Source organism: Dioscorea cayenensis, chromosome 17 (assembly GCF_009730915.1).
Source record: "Dioscorea cayenensis subsp. rotundata cultivar TDr96_F1 chromosome 17, TDr96_F1_v2_PseudoChromosome.rev07_lg8_w22 25.fasta, whole genome shotgun sequence".
Taxonomy (NCBI): domain Eukaryota; kingdom Viridiplantae; phylum Streptophyta; class Magnoliopsida; order Dioscoreales; family Dioscoreaceae; genus Dioscorea; species Dioscorea cayenensis.
In genome coordinates this window covers 17,397,771-17,406,831 of record NC_052487.1, presented here as the reverse complement: position 1 = coordinate 17,406,831, position 9,061 = coordinate 17,397,771, and the positions used below count along the sequence as shown (strand labels likewise).

General features: G+C 36.7%; 1 pseudogene; it reads right to left on the bottom strand.

Annotated features, from left to right (window-relative positions):
* Positions 1-404: 404 nt before the first annotated feature.
* LOC120280709 lies at positions 405-1,877 on the bottom strand (annotated as a pseudogene).
* Between the last annotated feature and the right edge of the window lie 7,184 nt (positions 1,878-9,061).

The window sequence follows — 9,061 nt, the reverse complement described above, 5'->3', positions numbered from 1 at the left end:
AATAAATCCAAATTCTCAAACATTTCCATCCAGATGCATAAACCAAAACCCAGACATTGTAAGTTAATTAAATCCTACTCTTCCTTGAAAAATCAAGGAAATCAAACCCATATCAGAACTCAAAAATGGATTGTCATTCATCTGAACAATTTTTCATGTCCACGAAAATGAGGTTCATGTACCAAATAAATTATCAGAACCGAGAAAAAGAAAGTTCTCAAACTCACACAATTTTCATTTCTGAAGTAAGGAGTAATTAAGGACAACAAATTATTCACCTCAAGCCTCCTGCACAAACATACTTCTCACAACAAGAATCAATATGATACAGATACATCATCGAAACATATCAAGTTATAAAGCAAAGAAAGTAGAAATCATACATTGTATAAATCATGCATTGTATTATTTACCAAATTTTTGTGTGTGTCTGAATGTGTGGGAGTGTGTACAAGAAAGCCGAAAAATCAAAGCATTACCATCAGTTTCCTACCCAGTATCAGAGACAATATCATCCCGGTGGGCAGCAACATGCACTAATTTCTGCAACACAGGCTTCAGTTCGTGATTACAGAACTCCTCATACTCCCTTTTATCCCCACCCTTCTTCTTCACTTCAACAACTACAAGCTCGGGAGTGAGCTCATATATCTCAGCGGCTATCGCCAATGGCCCCTTCTCCCCTCCCTTGTCCCTTCAAGACTAACACTGTAATCTTTTTTCCTGACTGTGAAACTCACAACCTTTGCAATCTCCTCCAATTTAGAAATAATCTTTGACACTGGCTCCCCGGAAACAAACCTGCATTCCTCCCTCTCTCTTCAAAACAATCCTGAAAGATTGAATCCCTGGGAGAATGATATGATATCAAAGGCATTCAAGCTTGCAGGTCTGGGCAAGCATAAGCCTTGCTTGAATGCAGGGGAGGAGGAATCAGGCTCGGATTCAGACTCAGACTCTGATTTCTCACTGGAAGGCGGTGATGGAGGGTCGCCCAAATCGTCAAAGCTGAAAAACTGATCGTTCTCGATGTAGAATCGGACATGCCGGAAACCCTTCTTGAACCAGCGATTCTCCATGATTTCAGGGATGGTGATCCTCGTCTGGGGATTGGTGTCTAGGAGACGGGAGAGGAAGCGGGTGAGATTGCCGGAGAACCATCTAGGGCATTGGAACTCACCTTTGTAAATCTTTTTATACATAACCATGAGATTTCGGTCTTGGAACGGGAGATAACCAGCCATGAGGACGAAGAGGACGACGCCGCAGGACCAGATGTCGGCCTTGGCGGCGTCGTAGCCACGGCAGGCGAGGACCTCCGGTGCGACGTACGCCGGCGTGCCGCAAAAGGTGTGGAAAAGCCCATCCTGATGGGTCTGATCGGCGACGGCGGACAGACCAAAGTCGGAGACCTTGAGATCGCCGTTCTCATCGAGAAGAAGATTCTCCGGCTTAATATCTCGATGGAAGACACCGCGGGCATGGCAGAAGGCGACGGCAGAGATGAGCTGCTGGAAATACCTCCGCGCAGTGTCCTCGCAAAGCCGACCCTTGGCGACGCGGGAGAAGAGCTCACCGCCGCGGACGAACTCCATGACGAAGTAGATCTTAGCCTTGGTGGCCATGACCTCGTGGAGATGAACGATGTTGGGGTGGCGGACGCGGCGGAGGATGGAGATCTCGCGCTTGATGTGGGCGATGAGACCTCGTTTGAGGATTTTCTCCTTGTCGATCACCTTGATCGCGACGCTCTCACCAGTGCGTGCGTTGCGGGCGTGGTAGACCTTGGCGAAGGAGCCATGGCCGAGGAGCTTGCCGACCTCGTAGCGGCCAAGAAGAAGAGGCTTGCGCTTCTCGCGCAGCGAGAGGTCCGCCATGGATGGAGGGTTGCGAGCTCGAAGGAGCTTACGGGCTACTTATAAGAAGAGAACATCGAGCATCATCGAAGTTGGGAGGAGGAGACGAAGAGGGGAGAGAGAAAGAGTGATGCTGTGAATGAGTGCCACGTGGACTAAGTGTTTATGACGTGGCACATAAGAAAGGGACGTGTGAGCGGCGTGACTGGCAAGTGAGCGGGAACCTAGCTGACTTGCTTCCTTGAAGTTTGGGATGCCTTTTTAAAAAAAATTAAAAAAAAATTAATATTTTTATTTTTTATAAATATTTAATAATTAATGATTTATTATGTGTAGGAGTACTATTAGGACGTGAAACATGATGTTTGAAGTTTGAACCAAATTAACGGATTATGTCCGCTTAGTTCATTTTTGGGTTAAAATTTAAGTTTGATATAGCACCACCGGTTTTTTGCTTCTCCATTTTATCTAAATTACATAAATTAGAAAAAAGAAATTTGATTAAAATTAGTTGATAATTTAAAAATTATAAAAATTATATTAATTTTTAAAAATTATTTTATTTAAAATATATTTTAAAAAAATATATAGTTTAAAATAACAATTTATTAAAAGTTGTAAAAATACATAATAATTAAATTTGGGGAAAAAAATTTTTAATGCTTTATAAATTTTTTAAAATAGAGAAGTAAAAAACAAAGAAAATCTTTGAATAGAGAAGTAAAAAAACAAAAAAAAATTCTAAAATAAAACAAGTAAAACAGACTCGAGGGCGTATTAGTTAAATGTAAAATTTTAAATTTTATAAAAATAATTTAATAAATTATATCTAATTAAAAATTTTTGCAGTAATTAAATTTGTTAATAATGAATTATTGTATTTATATTTTATACAACTTCAGTTTTATGTTTTGATATTATTTTTATTTTGGGCAAGTTAAACATACTAAAACTTTGGAATTAATTACATTTCGATCTGATTAACTAGCATATTTAAGAAATGTTTAAGTTTTACTAAGTTTGAAATTGAATCACCCCAAATAATTATTTCGCTGAGAAACCAAGAAATAGTCTAGTAGTTTTCTAGCTTGTTTGTGCTTGAGAAGTCTCTAGTTCAAAACCTCTCTCGAGTTCGAAATCTCTCAAACACAATGTAAAAAAATAAAAATGTGTTTGCCGTCAATTTATAAAAAAAAAATATTTCGCTGAAAATATTGAAACTATTTCAATAATGATAACAAACATTAGTTTTTTTTTAAAAAAAAATAGAGATTTATTGTCTATTCTTATATTGACAGCTTATATTTATTTGAGTTGCCTTGCAACCAGTGACTTACATAAATATTATATTTTTTATAATTTGACTTTCATAAACCGTAAAATAATTTAAAAAAAAAAATAATATTGCTTAAATGAAATAAACACATTAAACTAATTAGTACTGTCAAACATATAATATTCATTTTTTCCCTCTAATGGATAACATAACATCACAGCACAAACAAGAGTAGGCATGCAATATCTTATGTTGACTTCCCGGGCATCAACTATCAAGAAACGTGTTGAATGATGAGCAAGAGGGGGGAAAAAAGGCAGTCATAGTTGTGTTGGGTTGAATGCTAACCACTAACTTCATAGTTTGAAATTTCAAAGATCAATTCAATCAAGCAAGGTTGATCACCAGATAACCTTCATACATGGCTTCTATGACAACTTCTTGATAAATAAATGTCAACGGGCTTTGAACCTTTAGTCTACTCTAGTTTTCGTGTTAGATTAATTAAATACATATAATTAAATGTTTAACAACATTCTTCCTTATCATATTGCATAACTTGGTTTATTTAAGTTTTAGGATTTCAATAAAATAATGTGAAATGGAGAATTTGTGTTGCTGATTTCAAATAGTTGAAATTAATAACTTATTTTTATTGTTATATAAATATATAAATTATTCAAATACTTCTTTTTAAAATTAAAAAAATAAATGATGTATTAGTGGAGATAATAATCTAAATAATATTTTAAAAGATTAAATATGTCTTTTGGGTCATATATTTTTGAAATATTTAATAGAGTTAATATATTTTATATTTTTAGTATTTTATACTTGTAAGTTATTATTCATTGGATGAAGATAAATAACGATATGCAAATAGAAGATAAAGGATTACAATCATGTTTTTGGTTAGATGAAAGAGAAAAGAGAATAGATGTATCCCTTTGCGTTTTATTGAGTATATATAAATGATAATGAATGTGAATATAGAAATATATTTTTAATACCAACGGCCTTTGGGTCAATTGGCGTTGAGCCTTGCTCCTCACATGTGCACGTCTCTGGGGTTATGGTATTTGTCACATTTCTCAAAAATATATATATATATATATATATATATATATATATATATATACATTTTTAGTGTTTCTTCATAAATAAATTTCATTAGCTCAGGGAAAATAGTCACCTATATAAGAGTTGTTAGTTTATATTAATGTTAATTTTTTAAATATTTTAATTATTTAACTAATAAAATTTTCAATTAATTTAATTATTTTAATTATTTTTATTTAATAATTAGTAACATATCTGTATGAAATGAATTCTACTTTAATTATATATATTAAAATGACTTAATTTTGTTACATGTGATAATAATTGATGTATGTTTTCCATTAAATAATTAAAAAAATAAAAATAATCGCAAAGCCATGTAGACAGTAATAATATTATTATCATTGATAAACTATAATAAATATTTAGAATAATTTAATTATCATTTCAAATATTATTTATGTTTATGCTAAATTAAAAGAAAAATGAGTAATATGTGTGCACCATCTTTACTTAAAATTTCAAAATTTAAACCTTAATATAACAAAAGCATAATATTTTGAATCCATAAAGTCAAAAAAATAAAATAGTATTACCAGGAAAGTATTAAATAATCCCAGTAGAGTTTGCACTTTCACAATAAATCCCTCCAAGTTTCTGTTTTCTTTAAAGATTACTCCTTTATAGTGCTATTCTTTTTCATTAATCCAGATTCCTCAAACAAACGGTGTTAAACCTGCGGTTAAGTGGCTCTAGAAATTAACCGATTAACACTAAGTGGAGAAACAAACCTAGTCTAGTGATGATGAAAACACCCTCTAAATACTTAAAAAAACTACCGATGGTTGGACTATTGGATTTACGAATGGTTAAGATCCACTGAAACCCTTTCTCCACCAAAGGTGCAACAATTGCCTTCTACTTATTGTGTTGAAGCCGATGGAGATTCTCTTCCCCGCAGTCATTTTCTTCGCGACATTTCTTTTTTCGTCTTGTCCACATCCGTTGCTCTATCGTTGAAGGTATTTTGGCAACATCCTCAAAGAAAATCACAGCCAAGAGGTGCGAACAAATGCATGGATCGGCCCTTCAAGTAGGATGACGATAATGCCGTGTATGGTGTATATTTTTAATGTTTGCAGTGTGGATGTTTATTTCCTGTGTACTATTAGTTAGTTTATGTGTAAAATGAGACATTTTGTGATGTGTATTTGGTTATTTTGTCATTCTGGTTGTTTATTTTCCTATGTATTATGTTCTCTTTCTGTGTAAAATAAGGTGTTTGTGTTTCATTTATTGACTAATTATGTGCTTTTTTACGACAATAGAAGATGGTGATGACCTAGTAAATACACGGTGTTATTTTACTCCTGTTGCAGAAATGATCTCGGAGTTGAGGAAGGAAATGAACAGGTGGCACTAGGAGATCGTCCGAGGAATGCCTTTTTGCAATTTGATGGATGTCGCACTTATGATGCTGGAGAAAAGGGTGTTTGGCACGCTGCTGCAGTTTTATGATGATAGCAAATAGCTCTTAAAGATAGGAGATAGCATGCTTCCATTCAGGATAGAAAACGTGGCAGTCATTCTCAGCCTTTGCTGCGATGAAGATATTGTATCAAACACGAGAAGGTTCAATCTGAGTTTAAGCAGCCATTTTTCAATAAAATGCATAACCATTACCATGATGCAATAAAGGAAAACCTATTCAAGCTTGTACATAGGAAAGACGATGAAGAGGAGACATTTGTGAAGCTGCTCGTGGTCTACGTCATGACCGCCATCTTCTTCCTCAAAACTTCTATGAATGAGCCAACATTCGTAGCAAGGTATGCTAATGATCTTACCTCACTCGGCCATTACACTTGGGTCCATGCCATTCACAGGTGGTTGATGACCGATATTCCAACGACACCAGCACGTGTGCAGCAGCGGTGTTAAGGAAATTACACCACGATAGGCTAGTTGAAAGGGTACGCTATTGCCCCAATCATCTGATTCTATAAGGTGACGAAGTGTGAGGAAACAATGCCTAGGAAAGACACCAAAAATAATATGTTATGGAGAAAGAAGTTTCATAAAAGCGGCTTGAATCAGTCCGCTATTAAAGTCGCTTAAAGAGAAAGAAGTAAGTTTGCCATCTACCTACATATTATGTTTTCAAAAATTTATGTAATAAGTTCTTTTCGTGTGTATAATAATTTTTCGTGTGTATTATATTCAATTTTTGTGTATAATGATGTTTACTTGTGTATCCTTTTAACCGGTTCTCTATAGATTTTTGTATTACCAATGTAAGATATGGGTACAATATTTAAACTTATGTGCGCTTGCTTCATAGTTATTCGAACTTGTTCTACCAAATGATCAGGAGAATGCATAGGTTGGCATTGCCAAGTAGGAGACCCGAAAGCAAGGCTATGAGAGGTCATCCGAAGTGGGCGACATAAAAAAAAAGGACTGAACAACGTTCCACGCCAACCAGGTCAGTGACAAAAAAATCATGCCCCTATGGAGTCTTCTGGAAAACAAAGTCAAGATTCGGCAAGGAAGTGACCCGGGAGGATCCATCCACTCAACTCCGCAAAATTCATCCACCATCGATTGTCGGTTGAGAAACCAAACAATGTATCGCTAGATGATGATGATATGTGCACCCTATTGCAGAGGGTACTAGTTGAATTTCATGAACCCTGCGAGCTCAGTATAGATGAGTGAGACGCTGAAGGATGAAAGGCGCCAGAGGGCCAAGTCAAGGTCATTGCCTCCAGATTCTAACATCCAGTTGGAAACAATGGATCACGCTCCTCCTCATTCAGGTATGAGGTTCAAGCGACTAGTGTAGTCTTAGAAAGGCCGCTTTGGCCAACACAGTGGACAACTACGAATGAAGAAAATCGTCAACCTGTGGAGGCAGAACTTTGCTTAGAGGTTGAGGTTCCACCACCAAAAATTGTAACAGAAAGTCGGGATGTGTACATGTCAAAAATGGCTGCCGAGTTTCCTGATCCCGAAAACACCCCAGACGAATAAACCTTGTTCTGCAACCCCCTCCCCCTACACATTGAAAATCCTTTTTTTGAGCGTCTGCCCCTATTCTAGTGACTTCCACCGCCGATGGTGGTAAAATTGAGACCCCCCAAGGCTATGCTAGACACAAGTGAAGCTAGCCTTACCAACTTTCTCCAAAGAGGCTTCTACCCAAAAAAAAAGCCCAGTGAGAAAAGCCCCACCAAAGAGAGCTCCGCCGAAGAAAGCTACATTGAAGAAAGCTGCACCAAAGAGAGCAATAACTAAATGGGCCATTGCTTGAAGAACTCTCCGTCGAAGAGAACATTTGCATTTGACTCAGACTTTTAGTCGACATATCAAAGGCAGAATAGGAGTCCTTACAAGCTGTTGACATACTTGTCGAATTCTTGACCAGTTTGAAGAATGAAACACCAAAAAGCGACTTGCTAGGAATAGTTCCATACAAGGGTCCATCACAAGGCAAGGTGTACTGTGGAGGCGCAGTGAAGGTTGAAACAGGTTTCTTTCCGAGAAAAAAAGAACTATGTAGGCATCGCAGAGCTAAACTAGTTCAAATAAGTAACCATTTCAATATACCTAAATACCTGAGTTGACAGGTAATTTAATCTTCTATACAAGAACATCAGTTATTAGCTTCTTCATATGTATATTTACCATTCATGTTTAACAATTGTGTTTCATGTGAAGTAGCACTATGTATAATATATTATATTGTGTAATATATACGTTACGTGTATTTGTAAAATTTCCTGTGTAAAATATGTTATAGCTGTGTAATATACATAACTCATGTATAGTAATAACCTTTACTGTGTAACTATGTTATAGCTTTGTAATATACATAAGTCATGTGTGGTAGTAACCTTTCATGTGTACTTTAATCATGTCGTGTATAATGTTAATGTCTCACCTGTTGTTACTTGTTACTTAATTTGTCTAACACATTCTGACCTATTTTGGCTTGCAGTTTAGTTATTTGCAGGGATGACTGCTGGTTTACGACCCATAACAGAATCTACATCCTCCTTGAAGGCAAAGATCAAGTCCCCGATGATGTTGTTGACATCCTCATCCTCATGATTTATGAGCAATTACTGACAAATCCCTTCGTATACAAGAAGCATGCTATCGTCATACGGCCTCTGGCACTTGCAATGCATAAGTTGCAATTCGCTGAGGACCAGGTTGTATAAAGATGGAGGATGTTATGTATGGCCACAAAGATGCTTAACTTATTCTTATGCCCATCATCCTCAACGGCCACTGTCATCTGCTTACTCTTGACATTCCAAATGAGAAGTACAAGCACTACTCCTCCTTTTTGTTGGTTGTATATGACTCAGACATCATTGACATAGTAAGCCATTCTACCATACTTTCTGAACACATTCCCTATTTTATATACTCATTACTAATGATCGGATCTGACATTTCAGCAGGATCTCCTTGAACTGTGCATCAAGATTAACACGGTCCACAACAAATTCAAAGATTTTCCTCTGCAGTATGTGCGTGATTGGCCCAAACAACCCCTCAGAAGCAATGACTTTCCAGTTCTCTGTGAGTGCTATATGGAGCAACTTTTGAATGGAGAAAAATTGGACATACCGTGGTCGGACATCCCATATCTAAGGCTACGCTATGTCTCACGGGTACTGCTGGATGGGATGCGGAGAAAAGTTATACCGGCTGACGATGTGGCGAACAACGTTACCACAAAAGAGGATGTTGCCAAGAAAAATGATAACGATAAAGCGTAGACCTCGACGACACACCGGGAGGCGAGATTACTGCGAGGGAGGGAGACATTGTTGTGGAGGTCAGTAGTCGGGGTAAT